Source organism: Panthera pardus, unplaced genomic scaffold (assembly GCF_024362965.1).
Source record: "Panthera pardus isolate Hobbes unplaced genomic scaffold, ASM2436296v1 HiC_scaffold_2, whole genome shotgun sequence".
Taxonomy (NCBI): domain Eukaryota; kingdom Metazoa; phylum Chordata; class Mammalia; order Carnivora; family Felidae; genus Panthera; species Panthera pardus.
This window is the reverse complement of record NW_026526765.1, coordinates 57210148-57226602: the sequence shown is the minus strand read 5'-3', so window position 1 is coordinate 57226602 and position 16455 is coordinate 57210148. Positions and strand designations below refer to the sequence as shown.

At 37.4% G+C, this 16455-nt stretch overlaps 1 protein-coding gene across 11 annotated transcripts in view; it reads right to left on the bottom strand.

The window, feature by feature from the left end:
* Positions 1-16455, bottom strand: part of TENM2 (teneurin transmembrane protein 2) — a 1291038-nt gene that overhangs the window by 1222016 nt on the left and 52567 nt on the right. For 3 of the 11 annotated variants that reach the window (XM_053907076.1, XM_053907074.1, XM_019450240.2), the window contains exon 1: positions 16000-16442. The exons of 1 other annotated variant lie outside the window; for it this stretch is intronic. The gene's annotated coding sequence lies outside the window, so the exon portion shown is untranslated. Of the gene's footprint in view, positions 1-15999; positions 16453-16455 lie in introns of those variants that run through there. 7 more of the 11 variants (XM_053907071.1, XM_053907073.1, XM_053907068.1 and 4 more) reach the window with 5 other exon arrangements.

Sequence of the window (16455 nt, the reverse complement as noted above, 5' to 3'; positions counted from 1 at the left end):
ACTTCAAGCAAAACGTGATGTAACTGGCTTTTCTTCATATACTGGAAGTAGTAATGGTGCATCTTCTCGTGCCAGAAAAGATGACTACTTTTGTAACTCCTATATAGTAACCCCTATAGCATGTTTTAATTAACAGGAAGGATAAAAAGAAAAAAAATGATTTAAAATACCTTCATATTAATCATTTGATGGACAGCTAATTCAAGATGCTATTCATCCTAATTGTGCCACAAACTTATTGTTCAATACGTTAATATGCCCTTCATTCTTATTTGTGTCAATTTCTGTACTGATAAGAGAAAAGAAAGTATAATGATAAAACATTATTATATATCCATGAGACCAAGATAACTCATTCAGCCAGTCATTGTTAAACAGAAAAAAAAATCACATAGTACATTCTTCCCATATTTTCAAAGGAAAAGAAATCGACATTGCTTTGTTGCTTTTACTCAACAGATATTTATCGAGAACATACTATGTGTAAGGCGATGTGAAATACAGCAACCTCTCTGGCATGTGTACAAGAATGATTCAGCTTTTTGTGCATTCACATGTAAGTGTCTGAAACAGTTAAATGAAAAATGCCATCATTCTTTTGCTAAACCTCAGAAGAAATGCAAGCACTTTCACTCAAGGATCAATATGACCCAGGGCCTTCGAGACCCCAGGTTCTCCAGAGAGTGCTACAGATTGACAGGATCGTCTCTTAGTGCTTGATTTGACATGAGATACAGTGAAAGACACGTAAACCCCGAGGTGAAGAGCCTCATCTCAGACAGTTCCATATTGGCCAGACAGGCATGGGGGCTCAAGAAGGCAGCCTACCTCTTCCATAAGTCACTTGTGAATTACTTTCTCTAAATTGGCTCCACAGCTGTGATTTCCAGTGCCTAGAGTACCCTCCAAATAGCTGGTTATGGGGACAAAATAAAAGCCTGCTTTTTCCTCAAACACACACCTTTTGGCAATCTGCCATTCCAACTCATGAAGGACATGCAGATCTGAAAAGGGACACTTCTGAAAATGGTAGATCAAAAGTTTGGCAGAAGGGCTGCTGTCAGGGACTCAAACACATAGCTTATTCCAGTTTTGGAGACCTACAGAGTAGATCTAGGAGTGAAACTTGGCTCAAAGGGAGACTCAATTCCTCAGACCCAAACATGTGACAATGAGGGAAACTGTACCAAACTCTTGTTTCTTTTCAAAGGAAACGAGAAAAGTTTAAAAAAGGAAACCAGAGGGGTATCTAGGTGGTTCAGTTGGTTTAGCATCCAACTACTGATCTTAGTTCAGGGCATGATCTAACAGTTCATGAGATCTAGCCCCTCCTAGGGTTCTGGGCTGACAGGGCAGAACCTGCATGGGCTTCTCTGTCTCCGTCTCTCTCTGTCCCTCCCCTGCTCCTGCGTGCTCTCTCTCAAAATAAATAAATAAACATTAAAAAAAAGTAAAATAGAAGAAAAGCTAAAACCACTACCTACAGTATTAACCCTTTCTGGGAATCTGTAGGAAACTCACAATCTGGCTAGAGACGTGAGTTACAAAAACTGAGTTTCCCTGTCTTTCAGACAGTAGATATTCTGCTTTGATCTAACCAGCTGCTTGTGGTGGAGAGTTAGGAGATCTGAAAGTGATTGACAAATGTACATGAAAGCTAGTATTTCAAGGTACACCAGCAACCTGGGCTTAATATACCACCTCTGTGTAGGGAAGTTATTTGTACACACACACATACACACACACACATCATATCACATCACATACGTACTGAAAGAGGTACAAAGGAAGGAGAAGAATAATGAGGAAAAGATTATCTTTCACAAACATACCTTTTATACATAAATACACACAGATACAGAAACAGTGAACAGAGAACCAACTTATCTCTCATGGAAAAGTGATTCAAGTCTTTTCAATCCTTCGAAAGCATGCTTTCTTTGAGCCTGGATTATGAGATAATTCCTGCATTACTATTTTCCACAGGTATCCTTCTGAAACTGTGTCAGCCATTTAATCTGCAGGTTAAATTAGACGCCTTTATCACCTGGCATAACTTTCAAACCCTGCAACTGTCTTACAGCCCTTCTGGTTTCATGGAAAGTTCACCAGGTTGACATTTAGTTACATGACTGAATTCTAAATAGGGATTAATAAAATGATTAATTTACTCTTCTCTTCTCCTCTCTCTCTCTCTCTGGTTTCCCCCATGAGTCATGGTTGGCCATCTACAAGAACACAATATCTAACTGAGGAAAACTGTCTTCCAACCGCAGCATCTGTCTCCCTGGCAAGCTCTGCTGACAGTTGGGCCCTGGCTGTGGAACTGTTCAAGAATCTTTTTCGGGCTGAGCTATTAGTGGGCTCTCATCCTTCTAGGTGCGGCTTCCTACTGATTCCACTCAATTTGAAAGATGGATTTGTATATATTTATCCTTCTGAGAATCTGCTATTGTGCAAATACCTCAAATTGAGACCCCCCATGGGAGGCCATGAATGACACAGGAGTACTTGGCGTTCCTTTTCCTGCAAAACATCTATAAAATAGTTCGGTGGTTCCCAAGGGTCTGCTTCTGGGTATTATATAAGCAGCTTCTCCTTCAGAAAAGGGAAAGGGATGCTTCAAGACACAGAAATAAAAATGCTCACATTTCTCTAAGGGAATTTCAAAATAGCAAGTTGCTTAAATACCAAGGAAAGCACCTGGTTTCTCTCCAAGCCTAAAGATAGCCTTTGATAGTTTAAGAAATGGAAGCAGGGGTGGGGGAAAGGAGAGGCGAGTGAGGAGGTCATGAACAGCACCGGAGAGATTGTAGAACACACAGATCATCTGGCAGTGCGCATCTGAGTAAGTTCTGTCATTTTTGCAATTCTATAAAAAGCACTTAGTTAAGAAGTTTAGTGTTTTGTTTTTTGAAAAGTGGTTAAGGTGGAGGCATATTTTGTGGACACAATATTCCAGTAACAGCACATCTGTCTTGTTCTAATTCAGAGCCTAAAATACTGCTGTCAGGCTCTCCCTTTCTTTCTTAAAAATTTCTTCCCAAATCTACTTTATCTACTTTTTTTTTCAAATAATTACTCAACCCTGAGACCCCCTGGAGGCTTCTGATTTTTAAAAGAATTAGAAAAGGTCTACAGTTATTATTAGATTCCATTTTAGAGAAGAAAGCAGAAAGTGAGCAAGATAGGCACGCCTTTATGTTGCCTGAGTTACTTTTGAAATTTGCTTCATTCAAAGGCCAGGATAGCATGGAGCACCTTCAAACTATAAAGTAAGAATTCCACTGGACCAATTATTTGTAACCTCTCACTGGAAGTAAAAATGATTTAACACCCCCCCCCCCATCAAAGACCTAAAGGCCTTTAAGAGAATCCAAGAAGCTTCATACATTTAATATTTTCTAAGAATAAGTATGGAGAAAAAGATTAAGCCCTCACATATCCAACTTACGTAAGTCTGACAACAAGAAAAAAATACACAGTGGAAAGGATTAATCTCAAACAAAACTCAGAAAAGAGGTTTTTGCAGAGTAGTAGTCCACTGGCTAGATCTCTTTTGTTTACAATATGAAGTAAAATTTGGACCTATTATATATTCTTTCTTATGGTCCCCCTTGTGAATTGAGGTTGTTAAAGTAACATTGTAATTATCTTTTATCTATAGCATGATTTGTTTATAATATGAAACTCCCTTTTACATTTTTAGATTCTTAATACGTGAAGGCTCTCCTCAACAGTCAGAAAAAAAACTAACATTGACGTATGAAACAAATATTTATTTCACCATCCATTTTTTTTCCGGAAAATTACGAATGGGACTCCCATAAAAACACTGCTACACATCTCGTTTTAAACATTTAAAAATGTTTTTCAGTTTTAAAGGTCATATTTAGAACTGAACCAACTATGAATATGAATAAGTTGTAAGCCCTGCCTAACGCGGGTGTCTTTTCAAGTAAAAGACAAGACTTACTAATAGTCCCATTTGTTGTCCATTAAAAATCTACTCATTGTGTTCACAGCAATCCACACGCCACTCTGAGAGCCTGCTTGGACAAAGCCTTTGCTTTGTGTGTATCAGATGCAAAATTTACTTAAATTCCAGATAATTGCACGTACATCTGCTAGGCTTTGTCACTGGTCTATATGAACATTTCCACAGTGTATACAAAGAGCAATTATCTAACAACTAAAGAAAAAGAAACAGTCATTTCGGCAAATTACAGCCAGCTCCTTTATCAAGGAGTAAGTTTGCTAAAAGAATGCTACCCCAAAACACTTTTTAAAAATAAAATGTATTCACTCACACCACATACATTAACTACACAGAACAAAAAAAAGAGCTTTTTCAACTGTCAAATTACTAGGTCTGAAACAAGGATAACTGCAATTTCAATAAAATCATCTCACAGAACACTGAAGTTCCCCTCTGGAGAAGAGATTAAAAAAAACAAAACAAAACAAAAAAACCCCAAAAAACAAAAAACCCTCACACCCAATTTAAACCAATTTGATGCACTGGTATAAATTCCTATTGTGTATTCATAACAAAATATTTCAATAATAGTCACTTACCCTGTTTATCATCTCAGTTCACTAATTTGAGACAGAAGAGCCAGAATCAAGATCACGAAGGAAAGTCAAAACAAGGAATATTAAAAAAACAAAAAAAACAAACAAAAACAAAAAAAAACCTTGAGACAAAAATCTTAATTAACAAGTTTTCACTTCAATCCTTAGTTGATTGCAAACAGCCCTAAGGCTCTCCAGTGGGGCTATTTGGTCAATGTTTCTCCTCTCTTTCACTGTCCCCCCCCCCACCCCCCCACCACTTTTCCCTCTCTTTTGTTTTTTTTCTTTTTTTTTAACTTCGTGAACAATCCTATTTCAAACTGTCACACTCAACATGGCCAACCTTCCTTCAAAGCCCAATCCAATTTTCAGACCTTAACACCTCATGCCAACTAAACAACATCAGCGGTATTCCACTTCCATGGCCTAATAGGGTAAATCTGTTCTTTTAACAAATTCTCAAACTATCTGCAATGATCACAGTGGTATCATTAGAATAGAGAAAAAAACTATGTAATACAAAGACTAAAAAATTTTGTGACATTTGACCTGTTTGAAATCTATCAATTCAGTGGCCATTTATTTCTTGCTTCACTTTCATTTAAATATCTTCATTATCATTTTGTAAAATGCATTATAGTACCAGCCAAAGCTATTAGAAAAAAAAAATCAGCCTATTCCCCAAACTGGAGAACCATCATTATCATTAATATTTCATGGAACTGCATTAAATGAGACAATATTCAATATTTAACTATCTAATCCTATAGTAATTTATATTAGAAAATACCAACCATGTGAGAATTCAGCCAGTTGGATTATTTTATTGGATGAACCTTTGTCATTATTAATAACACTTCAGTATCTCATATTTTTTCAGCACAGAATGTAACATCCAAGGGCTAAAAGTGATTTTGTTTCTAATTAATTCTCAAAATCCTTGGGAGACAGTGATGGGAGGATAAATATTAATTTGGAATTGAAGAATAAAAGACTGAGCCTTTAGATGCCAAAGTTTTACTAGAGATGTGGATTACTTGCCTGGGCCATATATGTCACTAGGTTTACTAATAATTTACTGAGGAAGACCTATTTAAGCCTTGGAAAGTCTAAATTATGGTGGGGGGGGTCGGGAGGATGCAGTTTTACTTCTTTCAAGTACCACAATTATTACCAATTTATAAGTAGAAAGTTGGTCTGATCTATTCTCCAGAATTCCTATTAATTTGCTTACAAGTAATCACACAGACATCCAGATGTTCTCCATATGTACTTCAAGCAAATCCCATTTACCTATTTCTCAGACCATTTGTCAACTTTACATATTTATACATAGGCAAACCAGCTCATTTGAGGTAAATTATCTTTAACTTCATCAGGAGCAGAATTCAAATGGATAACTGTTTAATATGAGGCTTGGTGATAAAGCTCTACGTAACAAGCATTTGAAATTGGTGTGTGCCAAAATCTAAAGAGTTATGCTTAATACTAAACAGAAATGTCCACCAATTGATTTTAAGCAAGAGAGAAGTTCTCACTGCTAGTCGTCTTTCAAGTTTATACACCAAGCCACTTGTCATCCCTCCCTTAAAACCCTAAAGTCACTCATGGGATAATGGTAAATATTTGCTGGGGGCTCTTCATTTATCTGTTTTGTTGACAGCTCCCCCTCCTGGTTGGTTATTGATTGATTGATTGATTGATTGATTGTTTTTATTTTGAGGAAATTCCACTTATATCTTGCTGGAAATCGAAATCTTCTTATCTCATTATAGAACATGAAAGGGTCAGAGTATGGATTTCCCAGACTTCCTAGTTACAGGGGTATGAAGACTTTATCAAGATGCAGCCAATTGAAGGGATGCACCAGCCCAGAACTTTGAAACGAGAGCTAGGGACTCCCAAAAGAAAGGACAGGGGTTCCTTCCAGGCCTGGTATCAACAGCCATATCCAGGGCAGTAGTGCTGGTTGATACTAATGGCAGTGCCAGAGCCCAGTGTCAGGGATGTGGAGGGCTCCAGCTGGGCACCCAGTATGCAGTGGCAGAAGAAGTGCCAGGTTCCACATCTTTCCTGGTGATTCCATAATTCCCAATATCCTAATGTTCCTTTTCTGTTTACATTAACCAGAATTAGTCTGTGCAGATTACAAGCAAGACTATAACCTGATCCCACAATCAAAAATAATAATTCCAATTGTGCTCTTATTCTGTGTTGGTTAATTTTATAAACTGCTGAAAAATAAATTAAGAGCTCCTGCAATATTGTGAGTTGTAAAGAACATTCGTTTTCACAGAGACTAGGAAGCCTCCCATCCAGAAGGACCCCAGCAGCAAATGGTAAGTGATCTCATAAATCCTTGGAAATTCATGTACCCAACAGGAAGAGTCAACAATCAAAGTTTAAATGAGGAATACATCAGTGAAGACCCTTCCTATTTTTCTCAGCCATGGCTTCTCTGATTCAGATCAACAAGGAACAGAAGATGGAAAAGAAATTTTGATGTATCTATGATTTGCTGGAAATGAGATATGCACATCTTGAAAATCACAGAAAAAAATGAGCATTAATCAAGAGCCTGACCAGTGATATCAAAAGTCAGAGCTGACTGCCTGAAGTCTGGAAGCTATTACCTAGGGCTGTGGAAAGGGTCAGTGTCTCTACGTACTCCTCCGATGCCTTCTACTTTCAGAGCTATTCACCTGGTACTTTTCAAGACTATTACCCTTCCCACAAATGACTGATAAAAGATGAATCTAAGAGAGTGAACAAGTTTTGAAAATTAACTCTCTGAACCTCCATATTCACTATGCTTTCAAGTTCAACAGGGAAAATATTCCGTTAGAGAGCATTTTTCATCTATGGTATTTTGGGAACACTTGAAAATTTTCTTTCCGTCCCAATTCCTATAATCTTCCAAAAGTCACTCATAAAAGAAAGGTAAATGATAAATTGATTCATTGGTCATAAAGAATATAAATTGACGGCTGTGGGGTATGGAGTCATTCAGGCATTCACTGGCTGAATTTACACAGGTAACAGGCACATCCTAAAAATGAGCAGCATCAAAATTTGTCCTTACTCTCAAACCTAGATGTTAACCATGATCTGATTCCTCGTGGCAAAGATCCATATTTTAATACTTGTCCTTTGGTTTTACTCTTTATTTAAATATGTCTGTTATTAGATATCCAAATAAAAATAAAAATAAAAACAAAAACAAAAAATGAAAGAAAGAAAGAAAAGAAAGCTCAGAAGTTATGTCCCTAACCTCACCTGAAGCTATGCTTTCCTCAAAGTAAATACATTTGGAGTTCGAAGGCAATGCTAGTCAAAACAAAACAAAACAAAACAAAACAAAACAAAACAAAACAAAGAAAAGGCAAGAAAAAAACCAACTTCTGTAATTAAAATGTTACTTTACACACACACACACACACGCACACACACACACACACGCACACACGCATCACGGTACTTTTGCCTATATAATGTAAGCTTCTAGACCAGAGATCCATCATATACACACACAACACCTAAACTGTGTACGACTCTGCATACACCCCATGGGGGATTAATAAACACTTATGAATTGACTGACAAGAGAAAAACCAAGAAATGACAACCTTCAGGGTAGCCGTAACACAATTTTAACTTGAAAATTGCCCAGGAATAGACTTCACAATCTATGGGAACATACACAAATCATATAAAAAGAAGTGCGGCCCCTCATATACCTAGAGTGGCCTTAGGGAATAGCTTAGTGAAAAATCACTGTTGCAGAAAGTGGAGTTCAGTCTCTCTAGCTACTGTTTGGCTTCTGCAGTGAATCCAGGTGAGAGCAACTTTTATTCTGTAATAAGTCTATTACAGAATAACTTTTAAAACATAGATTAGAATAGATGCAAAATTTAGCTCACCTCTAGAATTTTCTTGCTATGTCAACAGGTATAAAACTCCCTCTCCCTCTCAATTCTCAAGACTCAACGTGCCATTTTAATTTTTCTGCATTCAAATGTGACAAAAGCATCATCTACAATGCTTAAATAGTTTCTTCAACAGAAGCAGCCCCAAATAAATGTTAATTAACAATAAATCATAATTTACTCATTGTCTTCTTTAAATGATACATTAATGGCGTGCTGTAATTCTTAAAACACAATTCATTCAGTATCGCCTTGCAGACAATCTCCAAATGCCGCAAGTTCAAAAGTGGCTTATTTTCTTCCTTTTAAGTTTGTATACACGTTCTACCTTGGGGGTGTGGATAGGACAGATTTATAAAAATTCAGAGGTCTCTGAAATTGAAGAATTACAGAAATAAGATGATACTTCTGTTAACAATTAGGCTTGCCACATTTACTTGAAATAATGGCTATTGCAGTTGCTATCTATTTTAAAAAGCTACTTCCACAATGATAAATTTCCAAAAATGTATTATGAGAGCAAGTGGGGAAAAAATAAGACATAAGCTGTGAAGATCGATCCTCTTAAAAGTAGAGGGGGGTTAAAAAAAAAAAGAGAGAGAGAGAGAAGAAAACCAGATTGGATTGAGGTAAGGAATTCTTTTAAACAAAAACACAAGAGATAAAGATAAAAGTCTGTGTATGTTTTTACCATCAAAGACCAAACACAAAATCTATTTTAACTCACTGCCTTAGGAGTGCTGTCTTAGCATTCCCTCTGTAGAGTAGCATGTACTGGTCAATAACTTTGCAAACACCACCCTGCCTATCACCTTATCCGATCCCAGCCCACCATACTTCCTCAGATTCCCACGCTCCGTCACACAGCCAACGCGTGGGCTTGGTCATCTGCCTTGTCGAATCATGCAAGCCAGATTTCCAACACACACCTTGGAACATCTAAATCATTATTTGTTTCAAAGTGTTACAGAACTCCTTACTTTTCTTTCTAACATTATCATCAAGTGGTTCGGAAAAAGTCTGCTAGTGATAACTCCCAATGTTTTACAGATTTTCCTACGTCAGGCCAAATACATTTGGGGGTGACTCTTCTCAGTTTTAGTTCCCTACATTGAAGCAATGAGAAAGGATAGTTTTTTATGCTGTTGTTTTTTGTTTTTTTTTTTTTTTTCTTGTTTTGTTGGCAGTCTCCTCTGGACTGTGGAAGTGATGATTGATCATTTTTCCACACTCATCCACAGCCCTCTCTGTGGCCACATGTAAATTCGCCAATGGATAATTAAGCAACAGACACATCCAATAAATATAATAAATAAATTTGATTTTTCCCCCCTTAGTAATTGGTTTCATCTGACTGAGTCTGATTATGTGTGGGGATATATAAACAGGATTAGAGAGGAGAAAAATTAGATGCTGGGTCACACAAATTGCAGAGTCCTAACCACTGTGAAATGTTTTTGTAATAATTACATTATTATTCCTAGGGTTAAAATATAGAGAAGCAGTTTGTGTCTTCTCAAGAAGTTAGGTCAGGCTAAAAATAAAACTGATGGCATGATTATTACCATGAGGAAATAGTAGCCACCTACAGAATACATTTCCCTCTGGTCTGCATTCCCTTCCCGCCATTCACATTGCCCTTCCCCACACTTCCATCAAATCCATGCACGTAGTGCTAAACTTGAAGTCGCATCTCCAATTTCAGGCGTCATACCACACCAAACTACATGAGTGAAAATGAGCTGGGCATAGATGGTGGAGAATGAGCAGATGTTTGTATACAATTATTGCCTGAACAAATCCTAAGGCAAAATTAAATTAACTCACCTTTCTGATATATTCTTGAGGATTATAAAGAACAAAGTTTTATCTTGTAGTTTAAAATAAGCACGCTCCCCTATATCCATTTACTTTCTTAGACATACTTTTGGCATCAAATTACTCTTACCATAAGATTTAGCTCTTATATGAGCACAGTACCTGACCTGTCTTAGGAATCCAAAAATGGTTTATTGAAAGAAAAAAAAAAAAGACTGAAAGACTGAAATACTTTCCTGCAGCTTTAATTTGCCCATGTTCTTTGTAAGTAATATCTACTGAAATGTGTAGTATATAACCATATACTCTTACATTTGAAATGGTTCAGAAAAATTATCACAGCTAAGATCACAAAGTCTGTTGCAATGAGTTCTCCAATAATAACTATGATTTTAGCTATGTAGATGTCTACTATTTAGCCATATGCATGGACATAACTATCTTCTCTAATAGTTCAGTTTCATTCTTAGAAATCATCTAAGAACCCAACTTGACTATTTCTAACATTCAAAATGCAATTTTCAAGTGGCACTTTAAAAAAAATGTGTCACAAATATAGCAAGCAGCTTATACAAATTTGTGAAATGGTTATTTTACATTATGGGATTTTTTTTAACCTTTGCCAAAATCATTTCTACTTAATGATATATTTCTTTTCTCCACAGATACCCTTATTCCTGTAATTAAAGTAGGAGAAATGTCAAAACACTGAGTATCAGTTAAATCCTAAGCAATAATAAAAATGACATTTAAACATAAGCTTTTCCCAAAAGAATCCTCTGTAGAATTGTCCTCTCTAAAGATTTAAAATCAGTATGTTATTGTTAGTATCGGTCTGATCTTCATCATATGAATTCTATTCTCCAATGTTAACCCTTGCCTCCTTCAATGGAAGTTTGGGGGAACCTAAATAAACAAAAGAAATGATTTATTCTTTTGAACCAAATTCATAAATAAGTCCTTTATTTTACAGAGTCCACAACTCCCTTTTATAGAACTTAAAAACAAGCACTTTACCAAGGCCATATGAACAGAAATGGATCATAGAAAATTTCTAATATTTTTTTTTTTTAACAGGCTTGAGCCTATCTAGTCAAATCATTTAGTCATCAGAACAATTAAGCAGAATGTCTTCTGGAAAGCCGAGTTCCAAACTTTTACATATCTGCATCACATTTCAGAAATCACCAACTAATACAATAATAAGGACAGCCAAACTGAGAAATCTAACATCCTGTTTGTATTACAATAACCTGCGGCTGAACTACATTAATGAAAGGGGGAGCTGGGGGGGGGGTAGTCTTCACAGGTGATCTAAATAAATAGCAAGAAGCACAAAGCCTCCTCCAGAAGGACTGCAGCCAAGGCCCGAGAAGTGGCAACTTCTAAAGAAATCACCTCTCTCCTCCCAAACCAAGCACTCACACTTTCCCCAGACAGATGCGGTATCGTTAGCACCCATCACCAATATTCTGGTGGGAGCCACAGAGCAGTGATGAGATGAGGAACACAGGAAAACTGTTCCACCAGAGTCAAAGGTCAATTCATATTGTCCGGGGAGAGGCGTGGGGAGTCTTTACTTGGGAAAATAGATTTCATTTTAACATACAACTGTATTATTCACTCTCTAGATCTATTCACTAAACTTAGATGAAAAGAGTTGAAACGCCTGCTCTCTTTTCATGCACACTGCTGCCGAACAGCAAAGAACTGTACTTTTTTTTTCCCCCCCTGATAATCCTTTCGGTCTAAAAGGCTTCTAATTCTACATTTAGGGGAGGTGGGCCAATTAAAGTCCTTCAGCAAAAATGAAGGAACTTTATTTACAAACTATTTCTCAAGGTGTGCCATTTTTTTCTTAATTAGAATTCAGAAGAAAAGGTTGCAATATTTCAAGTGCAAAATCACACTGTAGTACATAGTATACTAAATAGACTGGGGCACTGAGTAACATGAATTTTAGAGAAAAGATTTTATACCTCTTCAACTTTATGAATCTTTCAGAAACAAGAGTAGGGTACTCTTAACACAGCTAAAATTATTACCTTAAGTCAAAAAAAAAGTATTTTATCTTCGTTAGGTAGAGAAAATAATCCAAATGAATTTAAAAAAATATGTTACCAATACAACAAAGTCTTGAACAATGTGAATGTTCCTTTTATAAAGCAAAATAGGAACGTAGCACAAAGAGATACTTTGAAACAGCTACTATTTGCTCTCACCACAAAAGACTTCTAAGATTTCTGTTGGGTTCACAAATTTTAAATGAGGTATTATCTAATTAGATACTATAGCACATTTTATGAAACACTGCTATGTCCCTTTCTATTTGGAACATATCAAAAGACACCCACCTGCCTCCTAACCCCCTGAAAAAAAAAACAAAAACAAAAACAAAAAACAAAAAACAAAAAAACGTTCTTGCCATCTCCCCTGAAGGTTGTCAATTTGGTGTGTGCACTGTAAGGGCAGAATGGAGGTTTCTGACCGTGAGTAGATCAGCACTACTAACAACAAAACTTTTGCTTTACCCAAAGTGATGAGAGACAAAACATATACTTTTTCACATAGCCCCATTTGAGGTAGTAGCTTGATGTAAGTTTTGTCTCTTTAAATCTGACTTTGAATTTAAGTTTGAGTTCTTAAGTAGGGAGGGATAAAGGCCCTTGCCAATGACCTTGACCATATTTCACCAAAAATCACTTCTCAAAATTAGTCTACAGAGAATAGAAAACAAAGGAAAAGCGTGCCAATACAGGTTTTCCTTAAGAACACACAAGTAGTTCAAAGTTCCATTCAATTACACAATGAAAAGGATAGCAATTACTTTTAAGAAACATTCAGTAGCTCTAGCATAATAAACACCTCATACATGCAGAGAAACCTCCACTTTTATCAAAATGAAAATAGGAACCCTAATAATAGAGGCAAATGTGACTGTCAAGTTCCATAAGCCAACAGTCTCTTTCTATATATAGCCTTCTCCCCCAAACTAAGTTACCTTCTCTCCATGATGTTTGGAAATGCAGAAATTCAACACAAACACCAACTGAAAGTAAACTCGCTCATTTATCAACAAGCATGATAAAAATATGGAATTACTTTGATACATAACCTGAGATCAATACAAGGCACAGAAAATTAAAATGAGCTTAGTTAAGATTCAATGGAAAAATGTAATACTAATAATAATAAAACCACTGACAGGCCACAAACACTATACCACACAGACCCATAGAAGAGTAATTACAAATCCCACTGGTTGAACAGTCATCTAACCAGGCACTACACCCAAAATGTAGGTATGTTTAATATTTTAACATAAATTCTCCAAGCTTTTCAGAAGTTGCCAGGAAACTGGAAGCACAAAGAGGGGTGGGTGGGTAAAAACCCACCTCAGTAGGAAAGAGTATGTTCCTTAAATCAATGAACTCTCTCGGTCTTCACAGCTAGTGAAGATGCTGGTACTGAAGCTAACTGTGATGTTTCCTAAGTGGATTCATGCTCTGAATACATTACATAACAATTAGAAATCTTGCCCCATAGGCTGCATAAAATGAGTCCTTAGCCTGGGCAGTTAGGTGTTTGTGCTCATGTGTGTAGAATATGCCAAAGAAATAATACAGCTGCTCATCATGGGGTAAACTGCTCTCTGGTTTGGGTCCTAGAATGAGAAAATCATGATGCTTTAGAAGACTTGGCTTCTCAGGATCATAGTTTACTATATGTATTCATTTTTCTTTGGTACCCAGACAAAACAAATGCTCACTCAAAGACAGCTGTGATCCTAATTAATGGAAGTTGAGTCCTACCCCCTCTTCCCCAAACTTGATCAAAATGGTAAATTCAAGCGAGGGTCCTTGAAAATATTTTAGAACAGCAATTTTGCCATCTCAAAGGACCTATGAGTAAGCTGAGCTTTCATTCTAAATAAAATGCCTTATTACCATCAGCAAACTACAAAAGTAGAAATAAGCTTTAGATCTCAGGAATCCTGTCCACAGTTTCAAGAAAAGCCTTTGTCAACACAGGCAACCCAGAACAGGTGAATTTGCATGGTGTCTTGGATTTCCTCTATGAAAAAGAGGGTCTGACCAGTTGAGTGAATTTACAGTTTGTTTTTGTTCTTCAGTCCTGAACAGGCTGCATGCACTGTTTTATGCTGTTCTTCCAACAGCAGCTAAGTTTACATTAAAACAAAGTTTAACAGTATTACTGCAAACATATTCTTTGTACACAGGTAACCCGCTGTTCCGTGATGTGGCAACCACAAAGCAAAAACAGGCTTCCTTAAATAACGGTACTTTCCCTTTATAAAATCTGTGAGCTTCAGAGTACCCCTGAACTGGATATTCTCATCTCAGTCTAGAGTTCAGAGCTCAAGATAATAATATACATATCAAAAATACAACCTGGTCTATCCCAGACTTCCCTCCCTACATTTATGTTGTCATTATTGTAGCTCATTTTCCCATGGCTTAGCAGAAATTTTACAACTATAAACTGATTTCTTTTTAAACTGCTGATTTGCCTTTACTTACTGACCCATCAGTTTCTCTACTGAACTGCAACTGAAAACTTAGGGGGGGAAAGAGCAAAACAAATTAAACATGGTAACAGCTAAGAACCCTCCAAAGAACTTAAATGATAGCAACACATTAAAGAACTGTTGTATATTAATTTTTAAATAATATTTAAAACAGATCCTGGAAGCAAGAGTTACAGAGTCAGTTCTATTTTTCAGAAAAGAGTTAGAGTTCAATTTGCATGCATTATGCTGGCTATTTTAAATAATTTTATTCCATGTGTATGGTAGAAACTGCCCTTCCCCTCCCCAATTGACATGATGCCACTTCAAGTAAGATCTAAGAGAGGGCTGGTTTGGCGTTAGATACTGCTATACACATCTCACAATTTTGAATAAAACCATACCAGCAATCTCTCTTCTTCTCCACAGCCCTAAATTTATTATTAAGTAAATTTCGCAATAGCTCAATCACTGGAGAACAGGACAGTATGTGATACACTAAACCACTTATATGTTTATTATCTTCGCAAGCAACATTAAGTAGTGGTGTCTATTATATTGCCTCCTGCAAATCTGCACCAATGTGATGCAAACCAGCATTTTTAAGAAATTCTCTTTTGGAATGCAAATGATCCTTCCCCCAATTTTGAATATTTTAGCCAGCATGTACCATACAGTAGTTCTGGAATCACTGGCATCTGTCATGCTGTCAAAACTGAGTCAAAATGCATTGTAATCCTGGAGAAGGATAACCTTAAACATCAATGCAACGTTAAAATGCATCCTAAAAAAAAAATCCCTATAATTGCGATGAACATTAGAGAGAAACCGGCAGTCCTTCTGCAGAGAAATAACAGTCTGCTCTACCAATCTTTCCCCTCCCCCCTGAAACTCATGCAACTAATGATGACCTCCCGAAGTGCCGATTTTAAATGTTCCAGCATTCATCTGAGGATGAAGGAGAAAAAAAAATACACAGAAAACCACGAAACAAGTTGCAAACTGCACAAACGCAAGGAGAGAGGGAAAAGAGAACTGCAGCTGATTCAGGAGCGATTGCAGAATGAGGAGCAACAGAAAGGAAACAAGGAAGAAAGAAAAGGGGGGGAAAAAGCCTTCAGCATTAAAGAGTAAGAAGTGAAAAACATTTACCAGCGGCTCGGTCAGTAGCTTCGCTCCCTGACACCATCTACATAGAGAGATAACTTAGCCTAGAGTCTTCGGTCCCAGCTCGCTTTGGAGCAAAATTCCTTCACTTCGAGGGGGCAACACACACCCTCAGGAAAGAGGGAAAGAAGGGGAAAAATAATCCCAAAGACCAAGACAGGCTTTCCCCCTCCTCCCTCTTACCCGCCCCCCGGACTCCCCAAACGGTGCTCGCTTCTGCACAGTTCTTCCCGCTGTGCAGCTAAGCTGCTGCTGCCGCTGCCGCCTTGGCTGCTGCTGCTGCTGCTGCTGCTGCTGCTGCTGGTGCTGCTACTTCGGAAACGATTAGGAGGAGGACGGCCAAGCACGACCTGAGCCTGCGAGCCACCCAGGACCAATGTGCAACCTGCTCTGGAATCAAACCCATAACACACGCACGCACACCCAGTGGCTCCTGCACGC